This window comes from Athene noctua, chromosome 1, assembly GCF_965140245.1.
Source record: "Athene noctua chromosome 1, bAthNoc1.hap1.1, whole genome shotgun sequence".
Lineage (NCBI taxonomy): Eukaryota > Metazoa > Chordata > Aves > Strigiformes > Strigidae > Athene > Athene noctua.
This window is the reverse complement of record NC_134037.1, coordinates 80,519,103-80,533,452: the sequence shown is the minus strand read 5'-3', so window position 1 is coordinate 80,533,452 and position 14,350 is coordinate 80,519,103. Positions and strand designations below refer to the sequence as shown.

At 44.0% G+C, this 14,350-nt stretch overlaps 1 long non-coding RNA gene across 3 annotated transcripts in view; it reads left to right on the top strand.

Moving 5' to 3' along the window:
• LOC141956277 (uncharacterized) overlaps positions 1 to 14,350 on the top strand; it is an 89,860-nt gene that overhangs the window by 42,353 nt on the left and 33,157 nt on the right. Inside the window, exon 4 of one of the 3 annotated variants that reach the window (XR_012632870.1) lies at positions 12,977 to 13,042. The exons of the other annotated variants lie outside the window; for them this stretch is intronic. This is a non-coding gene — a long non-coding RNA (uncharacterized LOC141956277). Of the gene's footprint in view, positions 1 to 12,976; positions 13,043 to 14,350 lie in introns of those variants that run through there. 3 annotated transcript variants of the gene reach the window in all.

Sequence of the window (14,350 nt, the reverse complement as noted above, 5' to 3'; positions counted from 1 at the left end):
AAGGACCGACACATGATGGCTTATGAGGCAAGTGCCTCACTGTAATTAGTTTTTATTAGGATCATAAAATGCATATTCTGACTAAATATTAGGCTAATGATATAAAAAGTCTAATTACTCCAAATGGGAAACATATCAGGCTAATATAAATCCACATATTAAAAAATGAATGCTAGGTAATATGTGATGTTAGAAGTTAACAGTTTTACTCCAAGCTGGTTTTAACTCTAGTGTTATGAAAATTAAGACTGAAAAAAGAAACCAAAAGACTTTGGAACTATCAGTTTGAAAAAATAAAGTCTTAATGTGCTGTTATCTCACCCTGTTAATGTAAACTGCGTGTGGTTTATGGGTGTGACCCAGCCCATCTTGACTGCACCATCAAATCACACAGACAAATAAAAATAACAGATATTTAAAGAATTTTGTACAACAGACTAATTCCCCGATGTCACTGCAGGTGGTGACTGGCGAAGGATGTCTCCCAGCTCCAGGCAGGTCTGCTGGGGCCACGCAGGTACCAGTGGTTTTCTGCCCTCTCTCTCCCTCAGTAAAGCAAGGTGGGGGTCCTGCTGAATGAGCCTCGGTGATGCCGCAGACATCCTGCACATCCTCACCAGCATCCAGCAGCCACACTTCTCTGGACGTGCGTCCTGTTGGGTGGCATCACGCTTGTACAGCTAACAGGGACACAGCTTGTCTCAAACTGGTGGGCATCCCAAAAGAGAGGAGGTGGCAGGGTGTCAGAGGGGCCCGGGTCAGAGGCGATGTATCCATTCAGTTTCATTTGAGTAGCATTTTGTTGAAAGCCTGGATGCATTTCCCAACTTTTTGTATTTCTCTGAGAGATTTTAAGGAGGTCAGGTGGGGACAGATAGCGCACAGCAGTCATTTGACTTTTGTAGTGTCACTGCTTATTCTCCTCACAGCTTGGGCAATCATTTATGACGTGTTCATCGAAAAACTCTAGCTGACGTAGAAATTTTTCCCTAAATTTAGAAGCAGGATTTCACAATGCCTTTCTCACAATGAGGAAGGAATTTGCCCTGACGGCTGCAATGCCATTATTATGCATCAAAGTACTGCCTGTCTCTGACTCTGCACGGAGAAAACCTCCCCCAAAATAAACCTGCACTGTCAACTGCATCTTCCCCTTTCCCCAAGGGTTCCAGCTTCAGATGCTGCCTATGTACAGCTGCTGGCACTGCCTCCTGGCTCGGAAAGGTGGGAATACCCCTGGTCTCTGCCAGCCCTCCTTGGCCCACAGAGCGTGCAGTTCTGTCAAAAGGATAAAGCAAAGGAAAGGCTGGGTTAAGCAGCTTGTTTATGACAACAATAAGAGCTGCAGAACCAGCTGGGGTGGTGAGCTATCCTGTACTCTCCTGGGCGAGCCAGTTGAACACCTGTTTGTGGGTGTCTTTTGATAGACCTTTTTTTCCATTAGAAAACCCACCTTGAAGCCAATCTTCATGGTAGACCTGCTCAGATAAATGAAAGATAGACTCACTGCAACGTAACAGACCCAGGTCCCAAATTTGCACCAAGCAGGCAAGGAGCTTGAAGCTGCAAGTCTCCCACCCCAGCTTGCACCTCTGCTTGCACTCTGAGCAAATGCCCAGGCCATCCGGGACTCACAAGATTCTCCTGCACTGCAAGCAGGGCCCTTCAAATACCACAACTCACTGTCGACAGAGTTACTGGCCCCGTGCAATGGGGGCTGGGCTGGCTCCCTCACAGGCATGGGACCCTGCTTCTCTGCTGCCAGGCTCAGTACAGAGCTGCTCCTGTCTCTGCTCCTACAAATGTCTCCATGAAAACCTGTATTACCTGTTAACCTCAAGTCATGATGATTCACAGTGAAGAGCCGTGAGTCTTTCCCCGGGACCAAAGCCTTGAGCTAAAAAAACTTTGCTCTCCTCAGATGGTTCAAACAGCTATAGATCCACTCAGATTTGCATCTGAACGATGACGTCTGGGCCCATACTGGGCCCCCCCTAGTATGACTCAGAGTGAAGCAAGGCAGAGTACTGATGCAGACATGTTCATCTACACAATAATTTCATAAAAGAACAGTTCACATCTTATCCCCTAGGCAGTAAGCCTTAGACTTGGAGCAAAAATAAACATGTTTCTCAGCCTCTTGTTCAATGTCAGCTCTTTCCTTTCCCTGTGCAGAGCAGCCAGGTATGAGCCCTCACGGCTAGCAGTGGCTGCAATAGCAGTCCTTCCAGTTCCCCTTCCTCTGAGGTGGGATGCTGCTGGGATATGAGCTTTCACCCTAGGGGTGATAGCATTCATGTGCCTCCAAGCCCAGTCCTCTCAGACAGCCAGTGCCTTGGCACACTCTGTGGCCCAGCACACTCATTCCTTTGCAGAGTGGAGGCATTAACAATTCTAGAGATGTTATGGGGCCTTTGCTTAGATCCCTGCTGGGACGAGCGGGACTCTGAGATCATGGCAAGTTGCTTTATTTCCCCAGGCTGTCGGCATTTCCAAAATGTCATAGGCATTTTCGACTTGATGCACAGCACTGAATCAACTGTAGACTTTTTCTTCCCCCCTCTTATTTTTTTTTTCTTGGGGGGCATGGCTTTGCAGATAAATCTTCTCTTTTGCCAGTATTTTTCCACTGTTTTCCTTCATTACCTTACAAGTGGTCTGTTTTGAAACTGTTGCAGGCATTATGAATTTGATGGGAGCCGAATCCTTTTGAAGGTTCATCAGAGGGATACTGTTGCAAGGTGCACTGAAGGCATCCTCTCTGAAGCCTCTGCTCCCTGTGCACGGGCCCCAGAGTGTGACTCAGCCCTTCATTTCTGCTCCTGCTGAGCAGTATTTCAGAGTCCCTCTGTTTACCAAAGGGGACAAAACCCACTTGCTAATTCATTTCAGTCTTGAGGAGGCCCTTTGTCCTTGATGCTGTACCTGCCTAGCATCACATCCGATGGCCACCACCACCGCTCCCCTGCTCTGCCTCTCCTCCAGACACAGACCGCTTTTAAGATACAGCCTTTTTCTACGCCAGTAAACCCCTAGCATAAAACATCTTTTTCCCCACCATATGAAATGTGCTGAAAAAGACAGCTTTCTCCACACTAATACCAGTTATCAGAAGTAAATTACCAGAAGAGATGATGGTCCAAGGTGCCCTTTGGAGGGGCTGAGGCCCTGGCCCACGTGAGGGACAGCCAGGGACTTCCCAGATTCCCATACTCCCTGAAGCACAGTCACAGGTCCTTACCACTCCACAGCCCCTGGCTCCTTTTTTCTCGAGTTATATGACAGTATAAAACCATGATATGAGCTTCCCCGCAGAATTATGTTTATTTGCTGAAGAGGCATGCCAGGGAATGATCACTGGTTGCTTGGCCCTGTTCTGACACTGTTTCCCACAGCATTGCTGTGGGCTGCTGATAGAGGCAAGGTAGGAAGGCAAACTTTTGATCCAACTCAAACAGCCTTTCTTACCTTCTGATGTTAATGGAGCATCTTTCCACAAACTGGGATGGCCAAAACCATCAGGCATTGCCACTCTCCAGACAGCAATCACTGCATTTTTTAATTGTCTCCATTGCACCATCCCTCACAGGTAAAAGATAATTCACGTAACTCTGGCTATGTTGTAATCAGTGGTTTCCTTTAAAACTCTGTATGAACTCTGTTTAAAAAACATAATACTGAATTTTTAGAGTAATATTGTCATTTCAGGTAGCAAAAAAACCTTGGCTTAGAAACCAATGTCATTTCTGCATCCTTGCTGTGTAGCTGTAACCTTTGCCCAGTTACACCTTGCATCAGGGAGTGAGAGCTTTGTCCCTGGCACCAGCCAACCCACCTGAGAAATGGTGCTGTACGTGACCAGAATGTTTTTCTCTCTTTGGAAGAGCTGAGCTTTTCATCTTCCATTTCCTTTAGGAATTATTTTTTATTCCCTTTATCTTTCTTCTCTTGCCCTTTGCTGCAGGTCGCTTCCAATTAGTTTATACTCCAACTCTTTTTTCTGCTGCTTAATCTTCTGCATACTCCTCACTCCCCTCTGCTTTCTGCTCCTCTGCCTCTCTCTGATAGACCCCTACTTCTGCCCTAAAGCATGGGCACAGGGGCCAGGCCCCATGTCTCACTTGAGAAGGGGACCTTGATGGCCAGTATACCCATGATCACGCGAAGAAGCCAGTCACAGGCACCTGCTCTATGGCCAAAGTGTGGAGAACTGCACATCATGGCGTAGGGAGTCCAGGTGGGACGTAGGAGTCAATCTCACATGGCCTGTCTGGAGACACTCCACCAAATCTGCCAGAGGTTTTGACCAGTTCTGCTGGCAGCACTATTGTTTTTATCTTTGCTCACTTCTTCCCAGGCCTTTTAGCTGGTGGAATTTCACAGCAGGTGGGACAGTTTTTTCCAAGAAGGAAAGTTTTTGCAGAGATTTGGTGTGGCATCTTACCCCAGAGTTACCAGTGGACTTGCATGGGAAAGAGACACTAAGAGCACTTGAACCCCAGGGAAAGCATCATGTGGAACTTGTGTCTTCTTAGATATCAGTTAATCCAGCCATAAGACTGAAAAGGATAGGGAAATAGGCTTTGATTTTTTTAATGCTTTTGGAACAGACTGCTAAACATTTCTAAACAAGATGTGCTGAAAGCAGCTGGAGAAAAGGCAACAAAGTTTGACATCCCATCCTATTGCTAGGGTGAGCACCGGAGGGACAGTCAGTGCAGTTCAGACACGCTCATCCAAAACAGGTCAGATGGAGAACAATCGGTCCTGATTTAATGAAGATTAATATTGCCCTATAAACAAAATTAATTTCAGTATCCTATATTTGAACCCCCTCTCAGACCATGTACATGGCTAACTCATGATGACAATAGTGTCTGAAAGGCCATACATAACTACTTGAGTGAACAGCCAAAACATGTTTAAATAAACCCACAGTCTCTCCATGAGAAGCACACATCTCTGAGGATCACCCCATGCAGCGATTAGCTCCTTGCATTAGCAGCTGGGGCTGCTGCCTGAAAAGGTGTCAGCAGAGCTCCAGTGGGGCGGCAGAGTGAGGGCTCAGGACGTTTTCTGCTGAGTGCTTCCCTCTGCCTCACGGATCTTCCCGTGACAGGTTTGCTCAAGGCAGGCACTGTGTCTTCCACATCAAAGAGCTGTGTCACGGTGGAGAGCAGGCCAGGCAAACACATATTGCATACACTTAAGTTGTCACAGCGAGTCCAGGCCTTGTGAGTGCTCAGGACATTGTCAGCTGTCACCCAGGAGGGACAAATGCTCCTATCAGCTGGACCCAGGAGACCCAGGCAGAAGGACAAGACTGTGCTGCCTGGACTGCTGGCACGTATAGCTCCAGGAGCAGCTGACTGGGGCTATTTGTCTCCCTCTCCCTCCTTTTTGGGGCAGAGACCCCAAAACCAGCAGTGCTGAGAGTCCTGGTGCAGCTGGAACCTTACCCCCTGCTAGGCTGCCCCTGTGGGCACACCTGCCCCAACCCTGTGCCGGACCTGAACCCATCCTGCCTGGGCGAGCAGCAGCGGCAGCGTCTGGGTTATTTTAAGCAAGTTATGTCAGTCCTGCCCTCCCTCCCTCTCTCTCCCCCTTCTCCCCGAAGCACTGATCACTGTGGCAGGATGGATTTGCTGGACTAAAAGGGCCAATGGTTTAATTGATATGATATGGCAGTTCATATGTAATCGCATTATTCTGTCTAGCAGGACACATTACTCTCTATTTATCACACTTCTGTCATCACAGTTCTGTTGTTCCTGTTTGGTGAGGACAACAGAGCATGCCTTTCTGCTGGGAAATCTCATGGGGGGCATGGGCAGGAGGGAGCTTCTGCAGTGGCAGACAAAGCTCCTGGATGTTGGTTGTAGGCACATCTGCCTCTAATCTTCATACAACAGGGCTGGGAGATGCAAAAGGGCTGGCAAAGGAAGAGCTGGGGTGTTTTCAGTGAGCAGTAAATTTGCTGGAAAATTAAACCTTCCCCAATATGTATGCACGGGGCAAGGGGGTGTAGCCTAAGTGGGAAATCCAGTTTGCAGCTGACAAATGCAGATTTGCGCCCCCCCCCCCCCCCCCCCCCCCTCCCCCCCATCCAGTGAGGAGGACAGCTTCCACCAGAGAACAAATCTGTTCTGGTGTTCTGTGCACTAAATCATCTGGCTTCTTTTTTTTTTTTTTTTTTTTCTCTCTCTCCTTTATATCAACCCACAGCTGAAAGGAGAAAGCAAGATCTGAACACACACAAAAATATATTTTCATGTCAAAACCCGCTTGGTTGATTGAAATGTTCTGACACAAAATGTTTCCCTTTCCTACACTGTCCTGTCTCCCTTGATTTTCTCATTGGCCCTTAAAACAAAAATAAAATGACTGTGCCAGTTCTGGGTATATTTGTGCTACTGTATCCTCTGACAGTTTAGCATGGCAAGCATAAACATGGCTTGTTAGAGGATGTGCCTACAAGGACTCCACAAAGGAGCACAGTACATGGATGTGTGCGTGTCAGTCAGGGGGCTGGGGAGTGTGGGAGGGGAGAGCCAGGCAGCTAACAAAGTGTCATAGGCATAGCAGCCACTCGTACAGCACTTTTCGAGCTCAGATCTGAAAATGCCTTGCAGAGGATGGGAAGCATAATTAGCGCACTATGCCGTAGGATAGATGTTAAAGCAATCTGTCTAGCAGACAGATACTACAGTACTGAATAATATAGACGTTAAACCAATGACCCAGAATCTAGCCAGCTAAAATCTTAATCCCCTTTAAATAGATTCGCAGACATCCTTTCATCGCAAACATTTGATCCGAGCAGACACTGTACGCTGTTGTGTTGTATTTATAGAGCACCATGACAAAAGTTTGAGATGTTTGTGCTTAAATAATGCTATTTTCCCCTGCTAATTTGTCAGCACAGTGCTGTCTTTGCACAACACGCTTTTGAGATGGAAAGAAAAAGAACATCAGCTCTGGATCCACAGGCAGATAACAAACAAAAGGCTCTGTGAAAACAAAGGCAGCCCACGTAAGATAGAGCAGTGGAGAAGGGGGGATCTGAGCTTGGAACAAGGGCAGGCCTGACCGGGAAGGGACTTTCCATCCAAATAACCCTGAGGCTGGAGCTTGGCAAATGTCTGTGGTAAACGTGCTATTTGATCAAAACAAAATCCCTCACACCAGCAAATGGAATGGTTGAAAATATCTGTGAATTCAGTTTGCATTCAATAGTTTGGTTCAAAATAAGGAAGAGGTGAGATGCAAACCAGCTTGCTTTGTCACTTCTGGAAGGACCGCCTTCAAGTTTGAAGCTAGGTTCAAGGGTGGATTTGCAAAACTGACAAGGCAAGGGTGGCTTTCCTCTGGCTGCTTGTGTCTCAGCAGACCCAGCAAGGGATAAGGAGATCATGGTTCAAGACCATTTTCTGCCAGGAGGTAGACAGAAGCTGAAATCAGTCTTCCCAACCCCTGTTTTTCAGGAAAGTGCCCTAGCTGCTGAGCTGTACAGAGAACTAACAGAAAGGCCTTTTTAGCATCTCCTGGAAACATATTTTATTTGTGTATGTGGGTAAGCACTCACTGGAGCAAAGACTAGTGTCCGGCTCTTCCCACTGTTTGAGCCATCAGGCTACCAAATCACTCAAGCTTTTTTTTTTTTTTCCAAATTTATATTTCACAGTTTTGCAGAGCATAATTGTTTATAAATGAGAAGCACACTCCTGTGCCTGTGCCCAGAACTCAGGGAGCTCGGATGGTGTACTGGAGATTTGTGTCCAAGGCTACAGGACTGAGAGAACTTGGTTCAAATACTCTTTCTGCCTAATTCTACCTTACTGCTCCACTCTCACTCATGAGTGATGTCCCCTGGAAAGGCAGTGTTTTATTTTGCAGTTTCTTTCATTGTAGAAAATACCCAAGGATTTCCTAAAAGAAGCCTATAATTTGAATCAAACTGGTTTTTCTCTTCAGTTCAGAGACTATTAAAAAGCAAATAACTTGGTTTTGTTTCACTAAAAGAGAAAAAAAGAAAATAATTGCTGGTAAAGAAAAGAAGTATCAGTCATCCACACATTTCTACCTTGGAGAAATATTCATTTCCTAAGCAACACACTCTCTCCTTCAGAGAGGGAATTCTCTCTGTCTCCTGGAGACTCCTCTGTCTTCCTCCTTGCGCAGGCTGGTTTCTTCATGGAGGTACCAAGACCATCAGGGATACTCAGTACTCACAGCCCTGGGGGAGAGCCAAGCTCCTGAAAGTCTGCTGTAAGGACAAGGGTTAAAATGCCTGGTGGAGTGAAAATGCCCGGTGAATGCCCAGACACAAATGGCTGGGCAACAACACAAAAAATCATCTCTTGTTCCTGCAGACAACTCCCAACATCTGGTGGTAAGAAACATTAAATGACTTATCTTAAGGGGCCCTGCCAGTGCAAGATCTGAAACCATGACAGCTCCGTTCATGGTCTGCGATTGCAGAGCAAGCAACCTGGTTTATACTGACTTTCTGGTACTGAAATGATGTTGTGATGGAGCAAGACTGTCTGCCCACTATCCTCTTGTGTCTGTAGCAAAGATTGCTCACAGTGAACAAAATGGAACAAGACATAAACGCATCCAAGTGAGTCAATAATTTTCTTTGCATGGGAGTAATACCAAACACAGACAAATGGGCTTGAGTTTAATTTTCACCTCAGCATTCCTTTATATTTGGTTCCTTATCTATAATAATGTTTTGAAAATATCCCAAGAGCATCTCTGCTCCCTACTATGTGAGCAGAAGTTAGAACATCAAATTAGAAAGGGGCTTTTCAGCTACTGACTGTATTCTGCTGATAGGATGACCAGCACTATATTCCCATTCACAGTGTTTGAAAGCTGCTGAGATTCTTGGTTCTAATTATTCCTACCAGAAGACAGATGCAGAACCTCACTCTTCTGGTGAATAGAAATCTGATTTTCCTCCTCAATTTATTCATGGATAATTTATACACATTTGTTCTTGTGCCAGTATTGTTCAGCTCCCAGCTCTTTTCCCTTCTGTTTACTTGCTTATGTAAAGCAATCATATCACTCTCAGGCTTAATTTAGCAAACCAAACAAGCAAAGTTCTTCTCTTTCTGTAAGATGGGACTTTCACTACCCTGCTCATCCTAGTAACCCTTTTCTGCACATGCTTCTGCTTGAACGTGTGGCCCCTCGATGCTGGCTTCTGCAATACTGCAGATATTCCGGATAAAGCACTATCAACATTTTACAGTCTGGCATTCCTGTTTTCCTAAATCTATTGGAAATATCTTACTTGGAGACATGTAAGAAGAAATATAATTTTTTTTTACCTCTTCATTATGCAGGCTTCTTCTCTTATCATTCCCCAGTGATGAACCTCTGTGTCAGGATAAAAATTCTTGTTACTGATCTCCAGTACTTTGTACAAGTGTATTTCAGCCCCTTTTGTTACTATTATTCTGAAAGGCATCTACATCTCTCTGTGTAATATCTGGATCCTCCATTTTACTTGCAGTGCCCTTAGTTTTGGGTGACCTGCAAATTTCATCAGTATTTGTTCTGTTTTGTACCATTTCATTCTGAACCAATATCATCCATGAAAACATAAAATCAGACCGGTCCAATTCCACAGAAGAACTGTAAAGTGGGAAAGGAACTACTTACATCTGTTTTTCTACTCTTTGCACAATCATGTCTAATTCCTGACACTCTTTTAAGGAGTCGTTAGTCCAGTTAAATTCAAACTTCTTTCCAAGTGTTTGTTTTCCTTCTGCTGAGACGGCAAATTATTTAAGGTTTTGTAGTCCTGGTTTAAGGAAACAAGAAACTTCATTTAAGTCCCTGAGCTGTTCAGGCCACTTGGCTTTACTAACTCATTCCCACACATTTCTCAGAGTTTGCACTGGAAAATAAATATCTCAACATGTTTTCATTTCTCTTTAATTTAATGAATGTGCTGTGACTAGATCCTCCATGGTTAAGAGAAGCTTGTCTGCAATATCTTCACCAGTTATCAAAGCTGCATATAAAATGTCATAATTTTCTCCTGATTACATTTTTGGTGATGAAAGTTTTTGGCTGTCATTCTAGGAATAACCGGACTTCAAATTATTAGCTCTGCAGTGTGTAGCTAGAAAGATAAAATTTCTACAGTGATGCTTAACAGTTGTCATTTTAATAGTGTGGAGATTTCTATTCACATTCCAACCCAGAGCTTAGAGATCTGGTGTGCATGTGGAAGACTAACCTACAAAGCCCCTTCTGCTGTTCATTCTCCAGATGACTTTACCAAAGCAAGTTTAATTTATCTGTGCCTTTATTTCTCATGTTTCTCCAGTTTATGACACCACTGACACACATTACTTGTTAGCTTATCATACACACTTTTCCTTCTATCTTTTTCTGGACAATACATTCTTGCATTCAAGTCACAATTGCTTTTTCATCATATTAATTTACCTGGGGAAAAATAAAGCACTTTCAATGCCTGGGAAAAATACGAGCAGCAATAATGCTAAAGCAACCTATAGGAAATCCTGAATTATATTGTTATTTACAAGTTTACAAGCTGAAGGTCTGCAGAAAAGGCCATTGTGATTTCAGCCATGTTAGTGAAAGCCTCAGGTCCCTCACAAGGAATGCTGCCTTTGTGGTGTGACTGCCCCTGTCATTCCCTGCACTGAGTCCCTGGAGAAAAGAAAAGCACAATACGGACAGGAAAAATTTCTGGGAAGACCAGGATAGGAAGATTTGAGATTGGAAGTGGCTATTGATGCACTAATTGTCAGGGCACTTAAGCTCAGGAGTCCAATTGCTTTTGAATAAAATAGTGGTCTGCTTAATGTTGGGCAGGTGCTCTGTTATCTTACTAAACCAGAACACTCACGGGAATAAAATAATAAGGATGAATATGTATGTGTTTCCTAAATGAAGTATAAATAGAAGAATAATAAGAAAATATATTTCTAGATCAGCTACATGTTCTTAAATTAAGCATATAACAGTTTGCAGCTCTTTTACAGGCAATGAATCCTGATTTAGAAGTTTTTATTGTGACGCTTGAGGCCTCAATTAGGAGTACAGGCAGAGAAGGAAAAACAGAAAATATAGGCTGAGGATCAAGAATTTGTTGACTTTCAATTTTTGTAAGCCAAGAGCAAACAGAGGCTTTTGACTCACTGTGTGTGTGACCCAGGCAGAGTACTTTCAGGAGGTCTAATCCTTCAAAGGGCAGTTTTGGGGAAAATTCTGTAGGTTGGACTTTGAAGTACTTCCAGTTAGCACCCTGGGCAGCTTAGCTATTTTGCAAAAGCCACATTATAGCCCCATGTGGTCTTCTGCAAAGAAGACATGCTTCTGCCTTTCACTTCCAAGGTCTTTAAAAAGATTTTTTTGAGGGGGAAGGAAAGGAAAATCCTGAGAGAAGAAAATTCTCATGTTTTTCTGAATGATACTTTTTGCTCACATCAGTGAGCCAGTAAAGGTCAAATGGCATCTATCTTTGCCACAGGATACTAGACACTTAGAAGTTTGCCTGTAAATAATGTGTTGAATCCTGTATTTCCAATGCAGACTGAGTACTGAGTGAAATCTGTGGATGCATTGCCTGTGAAAGGCCTGCGGTGTTTGACCAGCAAGAAATAGCTGCAATCACGAAGAGAGAGTTTGTTAAATGTTTAACCAAATTAACCATCTGAACAACATGATACTTTCCAGCTCCATTAAAGTCGGTCTGGGTGAAAGTATGGATCCAGAAGTTGTGGATGCATGTGAGACCGAGCTCTCCATGCAACATCTGGAAAAGCGAAAGTCAGTTGACTTGGGAGCCTGATGGTGTCAGAGGTTGACATTAGTTGCAGGGATGTGTTTCTCGTTTTTCAAACACCTCAACAAAACAGATCAGTCTTCAAAGAGCAGCAAGCATGCTTGTGTTGGGTTGCAAATCCCTTACTACCCCTGATCCAGCACATGTTATCTCACTGGGATTACCAAGAAACTTGAAAGATGCGCTTCTGTCATCCTAAAACTGACAAGTGGGCTGAAGGAAAACATTTGCTCAGAGTGTGGGCTTAATGAGGTCTGATGTTATCTTTAAGACCAAATGCCCGAGTGTTTCTAAATGAGCATGTGGGCTGTTTTAGTGCCTGCTGCCTTTCCCTGACATGAGCGGGTCAACACAAACCAGGGAGGTGACAGACAGCAGGGCAGGAAGGAGGCTCAGTAGGCCCCCCGGGAGGACTGATGAGCAGAGTTCATGGGACGAAGGCAGTTTTGGAGGCTGCTTCAGGTTCGGGTGACACCAAAACAGCGCCCATTCCCTATTCCTTCGCAAAACTGTCCCTCTCTAGCTGGTTGTGGGTTGAGATGCCTTATGCCCACCAAAAGCATAGCCCTAATAGGCCCACACACGTGAGCTTTTCATTACCTCTCTGTTTCTGCTCAGTGTATTCCACTATAATATCACCTTTCCATGGCCAGCCAACCCCTGGTATTAGTCAGTGGATGAGGTGATGCCCACCCCAAGCAGCTGAGATGACAGGGGAAGGTGTCTTGCTCCAAGCCCTGACGGTCTCAGTCTGGATAAGAAGTGAGAGAAACACGTCACTGTCAATTAGTTAATGTTTGTACAAGGGATAGTTGAGCCCCATGGAATTTTGCTAACCTCATGGCCTCTTTGTAAAACCTGCCTGAGTTCATGAACCTGTTTCTATCTTGTAATTTAAACCCACACATTCTCCTTCAGGGTGAGGTTAATCAAAATATGCTTTGAATTAAGGAGAGTGCAATGCTATGCATTGGGGTAGAACATCATTAGCTCTCAATTCAGGCAGGCAGATGCTCTTGGCACTACAGGGGCTGTACATGCACTTCCATTTGGTTTTCCCTTCCTTCTTTGCTTCACTTTCACAGCTACTTGGAAAATATTTTTCCGCTAGCTGCATTTTCTCACTTGATTACTTTCCAGGGTCTTGCTTTTCTGGCAGTCTCCTGAAGGTAACAAGTCTCTCACGACTTACCAAGTCTGACTGTGGGACCACATTCAGGTAGGTTTTGAAAACAGGCCAGATAAACTCCCTGCACTTTTGAAAACAGCTCTCTATACACACAAAATATTAAATACCCGCAGTATCTCCTGCCTTTAGCAGAAGAGAGGGATGTAGGGATTCCCTTTGGCCAGACACGAAGACCACAGGTCACTGTCTCTCCATTACTGCTGCTGGTGCCCAGTGCCTGTTCCTGCAAGTACTGCTCTGGACCACAGCCCCCTTATCTACTCAAGACTTTAGTTCTCTGTTGCATTAGATTGTGAGAAATACTCACAGACGGGCCTAAATTAAGTACATTCAAAGGTAAGCCTGAGTTTGACCCAAGTCCAAGCCATTCCCCTCACATTAATAATGCCAAGACAGTATTTCAGTACATATAATTTTAAAAATGTCATCATATAAACATCTCACTGCAAATTCAGTGCTCACAGGCAGGCTGACAGCCCTGGGATTGGCATTTATCCAGAATTAAAATTTGGTTTCCAGAATACAGTACATTTTTTTTTGCACTGATATTTATGATGCCTAATATTATAGCTTCAGGAATTCAACTTATGTAACATGTTCATGTTTCATTGAAAAGCATTCTGAAGTTTTGAATATGATTACAGGTATAATTTGAAATTGCAATGTTTAAATGTGGCACTGTAAATGTATGGACTTGGATCCATGATGTAAGTCATGCTAGCTAATGCCAGTAAAATGAACAGAGCAATTCAGACAGGATCCCTCACATTTTCTAATGTAGGAAGAGCATAAAAGGACTCATTTTTAAAGTCAGGGTGTAAAAGGAGTAATTTAAAAACCAATCTATTTTAGCACTTTGTTTTTTAGAAGATTTACTCCTCACTTACCTAATCCGATCAGCAAGATAAATTTATATATACAGACACGATCTGGTAAGATTTTTTGATTTATTAATGTGCTAGCTGCTTTATATGTCAATGATGATTTGCTGTGAATAGTGTTTGGGGAAAATGCATTCAATTATATGAAGAGATGTTTTCAGAAAACACTCAGTTTTTACTGTCTTGCTTTGCTGGATTTAGAAGTCTGTTGACGTTTTATTTAGTCCCCGGGTCACAGAGCATTTTTCTGACATCACCAGCCTGAGAAAAGAGATGTGTTTTACAGTTTCCAATGTCCAGAGCAGAACGCCATCTCCTTTTTCACTCAGATTTGCCATTGCATTCATACGGCTTGATTTTTTTTTTTTACGTGATGGTTGCTTTCCATGGCAAAATGATGGCACATATTAGTGTCCAGGCTAGTTTCTCCATCCAGTTCTGTTC